The sequence below is a fragment of the Amblyomma americanum genome, chromosome 1, assembly GCF_052857255.1.
Source record: "Amblyomma americanum isolate KBUSLIRL-KWMA chromosome 1, ASM5285725v1, whole genome shotgun sequence".
NCBI classification, from domain to species: domain Eukaryota; kingdom Metazoa; phylum Arthropoda; class Arachnida; order Ixodida; family Ixodidae; genus Amblyomma; species Amblyomma americanum.
This window is the reverse complement of record NC_135497.1, coordinates 513,720,477-513,730,816: the sequence shown is the minus strand read 5'-3', so window position 1 is coordinate 513,730,816 and position 10,340 is coordinate 513,720,477. Positions and strand designations below refer to the sequence as shown.

Genomic DNA, 10,340 nt, shown 5'->3' with positions numbered 1-10,340 from the left:
TGTAACAGGCGTGTGGTACGGTTTGAGACGGACTACATGAACGACGTCAGTCAAAGGGCTAGTGGACGACGTCGGAGCATGAAGAGGTGTAATCTCGTAGGTCACGTCGGTCAACTGACGGAGAACTCGATAAGGGCCACTGTACTGACGTAGAAGTTTCTCAGAGAGACCGACATGGCGAGAAGGAGACCAAAGGAGGACGAGTGAGCCCGGCGGATAGTGTACTGGGCGATGCCGGCGGTCGTAAACTGACTTCTGGTAGGTCTGAGATGCGGTGAGCCGGTCTCGGGCGATTTCACGGGCCATAGTTGCTCGGGAGATGGCGTCACGTGCATACTCTGTGGTCGAGGCAGTAGAACTCGGTAGTAATGTATCCAATGGCAGCGCAGGATGCCGACCAAACAGAAGGTAGAAAGGAGAATAGCCGGTGGTATCATGCCGCGACGAATTATAAGCAAATGTTACATAAGGCAAGGCAACGTCCCAATCGCGGTGGTCGGGCGAGACATACATGGATAGCATATCGGTCAGAGTCCTGTTGAGGCGCTCGGTAAGCCCGTTCGTCTGGGGATGGTAAGCTGTAGTGAGCTTATGCTGCGTGCCACAGGACCGGAGGATATCGTCAACTACTCGGGACAAAAAGTAGCGGCCGCGGTCCGTCAGCAATTGGTGTGGAGCGCCGTGGTGAAGGATTACGTTCTGCAATAGGAAGTCGGCGACATCGGTTGCGCAACTTGTTGGTAGCGCACGCGTGATAGCGTACCGGGTCGCATAGTCGGTCGCGACAGCAATCCAACGGTTGCCGGAGCAGGACGTCGGGAAAGGTCCGAGAAGGTCGAGTCCAACACGGTAGAATGGTTCGAGAGGTACGTCAATAGGCTGTAGAAGGCCAGCAGGCAACGTTGATGGTCTCTTCCTGCGTTGACAGAGGTCGCAGGAGGCAACGTAACGCCGAACAGAGCGGTACAGACCAGGCCAAAAGAAGCGGCGTCGGACCCGATCGTATGTGCGGGAGACGCCGAGGTGGCCTGCGGTCGGTAGGTCGTGTAGTTCCGCTAGGACAGATGAACGGAGACGCTGGGGAACGACTAGCAGGAGCGGAGGTCCGTCAGGACGAAGGTTGCGGCGGTATAGGACGCCATCCTGAATGACGAACAGTTGCAATGAAGGATCTCGGCTGGCACAGTTGAGGCGATCAATGAGAATACGCAAGGAAGAGTCTTGTCGCTGCTCGTCCGCGATGTTAACCAGATCGGAGATAGCGAAGAGGCACGGGCCGAGGTCGTTGTCTCCAGGATCAGGCGGCTCTACAGGGTGCCGAGACAGGCAGTCGGCGTCTTGATGGAGACGCCCTGACTTGTAATGAACAGTGTAAGAATACTCTTGGAGGCGCAACGTCCAACGTCCGAGCCGGCCTGTGGGGTCTTTCAGTGAAGACAGCCAACAAAGGGCGTGGTGATCGGTCACTACGGAGAATGGACGGCCAAACAGGTACGGTCGGAACTTAGCTACGGCCCAAACAAGAGCTAGACACTCGCGCTCTGTAATTGAGTAATTTCGCTCAGCTGTAGAAAGGAGGCGGCTGGCATATGCAATAACGCGTTCTTGCCCTTGGTGACGTTGGGCTAGCACGGCGCCAATCCCATAACCGCAGGCGTCTGTGCGAACTTCAGTCGGAGCCGACGGATCAAAATGGGCCAGAATAGGTGGGGAGGTGAGTAAGTCGACTAGCGAAGAAAAGGCCTCCTCTTGGGCAGGGCCCCAGGTAAAAGGGGTGTCTTTCTTTAGAAGGTCGGTCAGGGGGCGAGCGGTGCCGGCAAAATTTTTGATGAAACGGCGGAAGTACGAGCAGAGGCCGACGAAGCTGCGCACATCCGTAGACGACTGGGGAATAGGGAAGGCCTTGACGGCTTTAACTTTAACAGGATCCGGGCGGACACCAGAAGCGTCGACTAGATGTCCGAGAATGGTGAGTTGGCGGCGACCGAATTGACATTTCGACGAATTGAGCTGGAGCCCGGCTCGACGGAAGACAGAAAGAATGCTCGCCAGTCTTTCGAGGTGCGTGGTAAACGTGGGCGAAAAAACCACAACATCGTCGAGGTAACATAGACATGTGGACCATTTAAAGCCGCGAAGCAAGGAGTCCATCATTCTTTCGAAGGTAGCTGGCGCATTACAGAGACCGAATGGCATAACTTTAAACTGATATAAGCCGTCCGGTGTGACGAATGCCGTCTTTTCGCGGTCATTGTCATCAACAGAGATTTGCCAATACCCGGACCGAAGGTCAATTGAAGAGAAAAATTTGGCTCCGTGAAGGCAGTCCAAAGCATCGTCTATTCTTGGGAGTGGATAGACGTCTTTTTTTGTTATGTTGTTGAGGTGCCGGTAATCAACGCAAAAGCGCCAGCTGCCGTCCTTCTTGTTAACCAGCACAACTGGTGAGGCCCAAGGGCTCGACGAGGGCTCTATGATGTCTTTACTGAGCATCTTGTCCACCTCTTGCTGTATGATGGTGCGTTCTGTACTGGACACTCGGTAGGGTCGTCTGTGAATAGGAGCTGCGTCACCGGTGTTGATGCGATGCGTGACCACAGATGTTCGAGCCAAAGGGCGGTCATCGAAGTCAAAGATGTCGCGAAAAGACGACAGAAGATACCGAAGGTCGTGAGCTTGCCCTGGTAAGAGGTCAGCAGCAATCATTTTTGCATATTCATCAGGTGGTGGGACGTCAGAGTCGCGGCAGTTCGACGAGGGTGGGACGCTTCTCACCGCCGATACGACGCATTCGGCAGCAGGGCACAGCGTGGCGAGCGACATACCTTGTGGGAGCGGCTGAACGTAAGAGGCAAAGTTGAGAACCGGAAGGGACGCTTGATTTGCCGACATGGTGACAACTGTATGCGCAAGGGCAACACTGCGTGTAAAGGGCACATCAGGAACCGGAGTAATGATGTAGTCACCATCGGGAACTGGCGGGACCGAGGAGAAACGGACATAAGTGGCGGCATCGGGGTCCAGGCGGACAAAGTCGGCGGTGCACAGTCGGTGAACAATTGGATCCGGTGGCTCTGAAGGAACAGGTAGAGCGAGTTGAACGATGCTTGTGGCGCAATCTATAAGGGCGGAATGGTCGGTGAGAAAGTCAAGGCCGAGAATGATGTCATGAGGGCAGTGTTCGAGGACAGTGAAGAGCACAGAAGTATGGCGGCCGGCTATTGAAACACGAGCAGTACACATTCCGACGACAATAGACATACCGCCATCTGCAACACGGACCACAGTTGAGGGGGCAGGAGTGAGCACTTTCCTTAGGCGACGGCGAAGACGAGCATTCATGACTGAGACGTGCGCTCCAGTGTCGATCAGAGCGGTAACAGGGACCCCGTCCACGTCGACGTTAAGGATGTTCCGATGAGCATGAAGAGTTAAAGGAGGGTTTTCTGGTCGGGTCGTCAGAGCAGCATCACCCCCAGACGCTGCAGCCATCAGTTTTCCGACCGGGAGCGGGCATATGGGGCCGGCGACGAAGGGCGGCGAGGTCGGGGCGATGGAGATCGACGGCGCTGAGGTGACGACGAACGGTTGGTAAGCGGGGTCTGAGCGTTGTGGCCAGAAGAGGTCGTTTCCGAGGGCGAGGGAGAGCGGCGGGAATATGCAGAACCCGGCGGGTAGCGGCTGTAGGTCGAGGTCGGACGGCGTCGGCAGTGTCGAGATATGTGGCCAACTCGGGAGCAGTTAAAGCAGATGGGCCTGTCATCAGGTGTTCTCCATTCATCTGGATTGCGGCTGCGTCGAGGGTAGTATGCACGTTCAGAACCGAGCTCCGGGGACATGCGGCGAGCATATGGGGCACTAACTGAGCAAACAGGTTGAATCCCAAGATTGGCAAATTCTTTGCGAACGACAGCCTGTATAAGGGATACTGCTGGAGTACTGTCTGTTGCGGGTGGATGAAACGCAACGGGGGACATTGCCTCTACTTCTTGGCGCACAAGTCGTGTCAGGCTCTCAGATGTCGGCAGACGGCTCGGTGGAGTCGAGTCTACACAGGACGACGTCGCAGTCGTATTCGGCAACCGCGTGAACTGCGGAGAAATTCGGCGGCTCTTCGCTTGCTCGAACCGGCGACATTCCTTGATGATTGCGTCAACCGTTCCGCAGTCCTTGTATACAAGAAGGTTAAAGGCGTCATCTGCGATGCCTTTGAGCACGTGACCTACTTTGTCGCACTCTGACATAGTGGCGTCGACTTTCATGCAGAGAGCTAATATGTCCTGAATGTATGATACATAGGACTCTGTGGACGTTTGTGCACGGCATGCGAGCTCCTTCTTCGCAGCGAGCTGACGCCCGAATGGCTTACCAAGCAGGTCACAAAGCTTGCGCTTGCAGAGATCCCAGCTGGTGAGTTCATCCTCGTGGGTCTCGAACCATACCCTGGCAGTGCCCGTCAGGTAGAAGATGACGTTGGCCAACTTTAGGGTCGGGTCCCACCTGTTGTGTGTGCTCACGCGCTCGTACATTGCGAGCCAGTCCTCCACGTCGACGCCGTCCGTTCCGTTGAAGGTCCCAGGATCTCTCGGATGGGCAATGATGAACGCCGGGTTGGCGGACGCCGACGGAGCGGCCCCTTCGCTGGTCATGGTTGAAGAGCCGGCGAGCTGACGACCGCTGCGAAGTTCCGTGCTTGCTGTGGCTGTACCCAGCACCTCCACCAATAATGTAACGTGAAGATGTGCACACCAAATGGGAAAAATATATTTACAGGGAAACAGCTTACAGCCACGCAGCCGAACAACCGGGCACGCGAAGCCCAGCAGCAGAAACGCCCTTCGTCCTCTTCGCGTTCCAAGCGCGAGCGCACCAAGCACGAGCGTTCCAAGCACAAGCACAACCGTAGCAATATTTTGAAAAAAACATACGCAAAGAGGGCATGTCAGTGGGCTTACTGCTATCGGCAGTACATTGGATTAACAACAAATAATCACTTGGAGTCAATGCACAAGACACTGAAGTACTCTCACTTTGGTGGCAAGATAAATGGGCGACAGGATAAATTAATCAAAGTACTTTTTTATTTGACGTCTGACAAGCTTTACAACAGGGCTATTGCACTTATGAAAGGAGGAGCAGACCACCGCAAATCTGCCCTATTTGGGAGGCATAAAGCGGGGATTGAGCTTTGTAAGACCAGTACTGAGAGAGTGGGAGATGGCCAGTGGCATGTAAAGTCACAAAGCTTGGTGAACTTCAAGCACACAGTGCAAAGGACTAGCAAATCATGCAGTGGCTGTGAGCTTCATTGCAAGCAGTGTGAGGCTTGCCACAACATGTTCACATGCACATGTGGACCATGCAATGCATGCGCACATGTGCAAGCACATGCATGCTGTTGCAGTCGCGCAAGTTGCAGAGCAGCCAGGCCACCTGTTCCAATTGTCCTTCCAAAGATGGCATCCAAGACTATGCTATCGATGATGCAGGCTCCTTAATGGCCAGTGCTCAACATATTATGCAGAGCACTCAGCAAGGCTCCACACTAAAAATATCACCACAAAAGAACTAATGTGCTGAAATTGAAAGCTGGGTCTACCTTCCAAATGCTGATTAACCAGCTTCCAGAGAAAACTGCCGAGGAGCAAAAGATGATAGACGAAGACCTGACAAAGTTTGCTGCAAAGCATAGCCTTGCAACCGCAAAGCAGCCAACAGAAAAAAAACCACGGCTGGTGCCTGCAAATAAGAACGTTGAAAAGCAGCCGCGGTATGGAGCACTGAAATATGGCAAAATCAAGCCTGAATTGGGCCGTCCTCCCACTATGCTGCAGCAGGAAACAGTAAAACGGCAGCTTCTCTCTCATGGACTGGACGAAGAAGTCTTGATTATTCATACCGGAAATGACCACGATTACTGTAAAGTAAAAAAGTAAAATAATGCCTCCTTGCGGATTGAACTTTGTCCAAAGCTGAGAAATGTGCAGTTTATCCCTGTGTAGCAAAATGTTCATGGAGTGCATTGACTGAAAACAGTAAATAGCAAGTATAAATAAGGGAAGTCATAGATAGTGCATCTGTTATAACATAAGAGGCATCTCGAACTTAATTTGTGCTGTTGCTTGTGTAACATACAAGTGCAACCATTATGAAAGGGAACACGCAAGCATGCCCCAAAGCGAGCCAGTGCTTTACCCAACATGTCTTAAAAAAACAAGTATGCCATGCTTTTCAGTTGTCTTCCATGAAAAGCGGAACAGCAGTGCTCACTGAATTGATAAATTGGAATAACTGTTCTTGACCACATGTTCCTTTTTGTACTGCCTGCACTTGTACATAGATGTGGTATGGTGTGCAGCCATGTGGCAGTGGCTTGGATGGTGTGTGCGTTAGAGCGCGAGAGGCACCTCCAACCTTGTCACGTGTGCTGCTGGTAAGTATGTGTGCATGGAGTGTACATAGATGTGTGGTATGGTGTGCAGCCACGTGGCGGTGGCTTGGATGGTGTGTGCGTTAGAGCGCGAGAGGCACCTCCAACCTTGTCACGTGTGCTGCTGGTAAGTGTGTGCATGGAGTGTACATAGATGTGTGGTATGGTGTGCAGCCACGTGGCGGTGGCTTGGATGGTGTGTGCGTTAGAGCGCGAGAGGCACCTCCAACCTTGTCACGTGTGCTGCTGGTAAGGGTGTGCATGTAGTGTACATAGATGTGTAACATAGTGTACAGCGGTGTGGCAGTGGCTTGGATGGTGTGTGTGTTGAAGAGCATGAGAGGCATCTCCAACAGTGCCACAGGTGGAGCTGACATAAAGTATATAGCAAGCTCTCAATGCAAGCCCAGTTAAATTCTAGAATATGTTGAAGTGAGAAAACAGTCTTTTGGTTGCGTATATATGCAGTCTAAGGAAGCATGTGCAAATTAAACTCAGCTGTCACTTTTCTGTTAACCAGAACTTTCACAATACACATTGTTGCAATACTTCTGCCCAGGTATAACATGCCATTAAGGTCAAAAAGCACAGGACAGCAGATGTGTTAGCTCAAAACAGCGATGAAACATGCTCACAAGCTGTTGACTATTTGGACAGCACAAAGGGAACTAAGATTTAAAAAAAAAACTGGCTGAAAATGTCCATGAGACATGCTCACAAGCTGCCGATGATGACTCAGACACCAGAGATGCCGTTACTGAGGGAGCACCAGTGATGTGTATGGCTGTTCTCAAAGAGCCTGAATTTTATTTTCGCAGCATGACTGCACTGAACACTTTCCAAGGAAAGTGCAGCAAATGAAGTGTTAGCATGTTTCATCACTGTTTTCAGCTTACAAGCTGTTGATGATTTGGACAGCACAAAGGGAACTAAGGTTTAAAAAAAACTGGCTGAAAATGTCCATGAGACATGCTCACAAGCTGCCGATGATGACTCGGACACCAGAGATGCCGTTACTGAGGGAGCACCAGTGATGTGTATGGCTGTTCTCAAAGAGTCTGAATTTTATTTTCGCAGCATGACTGCACTGAACAATTTCCAAGGAAAGTGCAGCAAATGCCATATTGTTGTTTTGATGGACCCGTTGCTGTGGCATAGGCAAGCTTACAGTAAAGACTTAGCCTAAGTGCATATGAATGCATTCCTGGTAATGTACTGAAGTATTTGCCTAACTCTTTCCTAACTGTATGTTTCATTCTCACTTAGTAAAAACTATTTAAGCAAAAGGTTTGTGCAATGCCAGACAGTATTTGGGTGGAACTTATAAAATTCTAATGTAGCAGGCCAAAGCGGGCTGTTTGTATAAAGTGCAGTCAGGTAACGGAAGAACCCTGGTGCCCTGAATTATAGTGAGCCTACCTTGTCATTCAAGTGGCAATATCAATGATCCTGAGTACAACTCCATTTAATGCTACGGGCTTGCAGGTTGCTGACTTGAGCCATGCCAACATCTGGGGCAATGTACAGCTGCAGAGCTGCGGGTTCAGGTTGAGGGAAGCCAGCACCTCCACTAACTATAAGGAGGCATTCTAATCCTAGGCATTGTTGATACAGTCCAGCAATACATAGTCCTTGTCATGCTTGCATTGCAGGAAGCTTGCTGTATCTTTGTGTGCAGAGCAGAATGGGCTGCAAAACTTTATAAAGAACTAAATTTTTACACCAGACTAGCCATCCAAATTTTAGGCTGAACCACACTGGTCATAGGGACAGGTTCTCACTTGTCCTTGACTAGAGAAAATGAAGCTTTTTTACAAGTTGTGTGCTTGCCTTGCTTGTGTTTGTTTTTTGCAGATTTGATGAGGGAAAATATTTAATGCAGAAAGTAGCACCTGAATGTGCTGGCTGTTTGTAGACCCTGCCAACTGAAGATGGCAGATTTCAGGTGAGGATTATTTTGTGAGGTAGTTGCTGGGCTGCTTTGACAAAGTTCTTTAGCATAGCAAGCTCAAAACACAGCAGGGAAGAGGAGTGCCATTTGCTAATTTTCTTGAAGCCCGCATGGTCATAACAAGGGAACTGATATCCCATGTCAAGCAGCACCACTAAGGGTACACTACAGGCCTCAAGTAATTCCTTTCTAGTCATTCTTTCTTCCCGAAATTTTCCTCCTAGGAATGGAGAACTCATCCCGCTATGGCACCTCAGTGGCTCTGGCGTCTTTAGACTGCTTACCCCAGGGTTTGATCCTGGCCGTGGCGGCTGTATTTCAGTGGAGGAAAAATACAAGAATGCCAATATGTTGTGCAAAGTCAGCACATGTTAAAAAGCCCCAGGGGGTGCAAATTAATCCGGAGACCTCCATTATGGTGTCCCTCATAGCCCATGTGTCGCTCTCAAATATAAACCCCACAGTTTAAAAATAAGATATTTCAGGCCCCTCATTCCCCACTCAGAATCTGCATGTGTGAGTAAATTTTCTCTGGTGCTGCTCAACAGAGAACCTCTTGACAATTAGCAAGCATTTCTCATCTTTAGGCAATTAGTGCACTCTGTTGCTTGTTCATACCTGCCTTGCATTCACTATCATTTTTGTTTGCATGTGGTGCACTTCAGGAAAAGCAGTATCAAGTGGCACTCCATGCTGCATACATACCTCTTTGTCATGTCGTGATGTCACAGTGAACTGCCCTTTTAGAGGACAGTTGAGAATATGTAGTTATCGTGGAGCACATAACTACCATTCATCTTATTTAACAAAGACAATACTGCTGCAGCAGACAAACAGTATTACTCATTTTTCGGAACATTGCTGGTGCAATGTGTCACACGGACTTATATTGCCGTGGTAGAACTAGTTGAGAATGGCCTTCCCTCACAATAGTAAAGCACTTCATAAATGAATTTGCTTGGCAGTCATAGGTATGGTGCTGTGGCAAAGTTGCTAGGAATTTGTTCCACTCATGCAGATACTTATTTCTATTTTTGTTTCAGGCTTTCGTACACCATATTTACTTACATAATGGATGCACTTGCATAATAAATGCCTTGCCTACTTCAGTCGCCAAAATTTGGGGAAGTTTAATTGACCACACCAAGTTTTACAGCATGTAATAAATGCACCAAAATTACCATTCAAATTTTTTCCCACAGACTGCATCCATTATGCAAGTAACTGTGGTATTAGGTTACAGAATGAAGCACTGTCAACCGTAATATGTGGCCGCAAAACTGCCTGGAGCCACGTGAAGAGGAAGGCTCCCAAGGCTCATCACACCACATTTTCTCCAGTATCCAGACATGGCACCCGTTTCATCCTGCACCTCACATTCACCTCGGGATATTGATAACCTGTCAGCTAGATAACGAATGTTGCAAATAAAATGTCTAACAGAAAGCTGCGGTTGTATGTATCAGGGGTTTTCCTTGACTTGTGGCAGTCAACCTGGACAAGTTGTCGTAATGCAAGGCAGCCCAGTATGCACGAAATGTGAATTGCAACACCTTCACATATCATTTCTTAGGGTTCATCGTTTTCCACAATTGGGTGAAACTCATCCTTCCACAGTCCTCGCATAAAGTGCTCCTTTTCCTTTCTTGGCTGCCAAAATTTCTTTTCCTAGGCATTTTGGCAATTTTCAATTGCATTTCTCCACGAATGTGGTACTTCTGAGAAGTTGGAAGGTAATTTTACATACGATCTATTTTTAATAAGCTTCAAGATACTACGCTTGATTTAAACATTTGCAGTCATAGATACGCTGCCATTGTGTGATCACTGTACAAAAACATTGATTCTAATGGATGTTTACGATGCCCTACAAGCCCATCTGTGGCTTTAGAAAGCTACCCTTCCTAGTACAGACATTAAATACAACTTGCACATAGCAAAAACTAATCTGTGTGTGTA

General features: G+C 49.4%; 1 long non-coding RNA gene across 1 annotated transcript; it reads left to right on the top strand.

The window, feature by feature from the left end:
- The first annotated feature begins 6,697 nt into the window (after nucleotides 1-6,697).
- On the top strand, nucleotides 6,698-9,827 carry LOC144116189 (uncharacterized). The gene is made up of 2 exons (XR_013311776.1): nucleotides 6,698-8,375; nucleotides 9,425-9,827. It is a non-coding gene; the product is annotated as an uncharacterized LOC144116189 (long non-coding RNA).
- The last annotated feature ends 513 nt before the right edge of the window (nucleotides 9,828-10,340 follow it).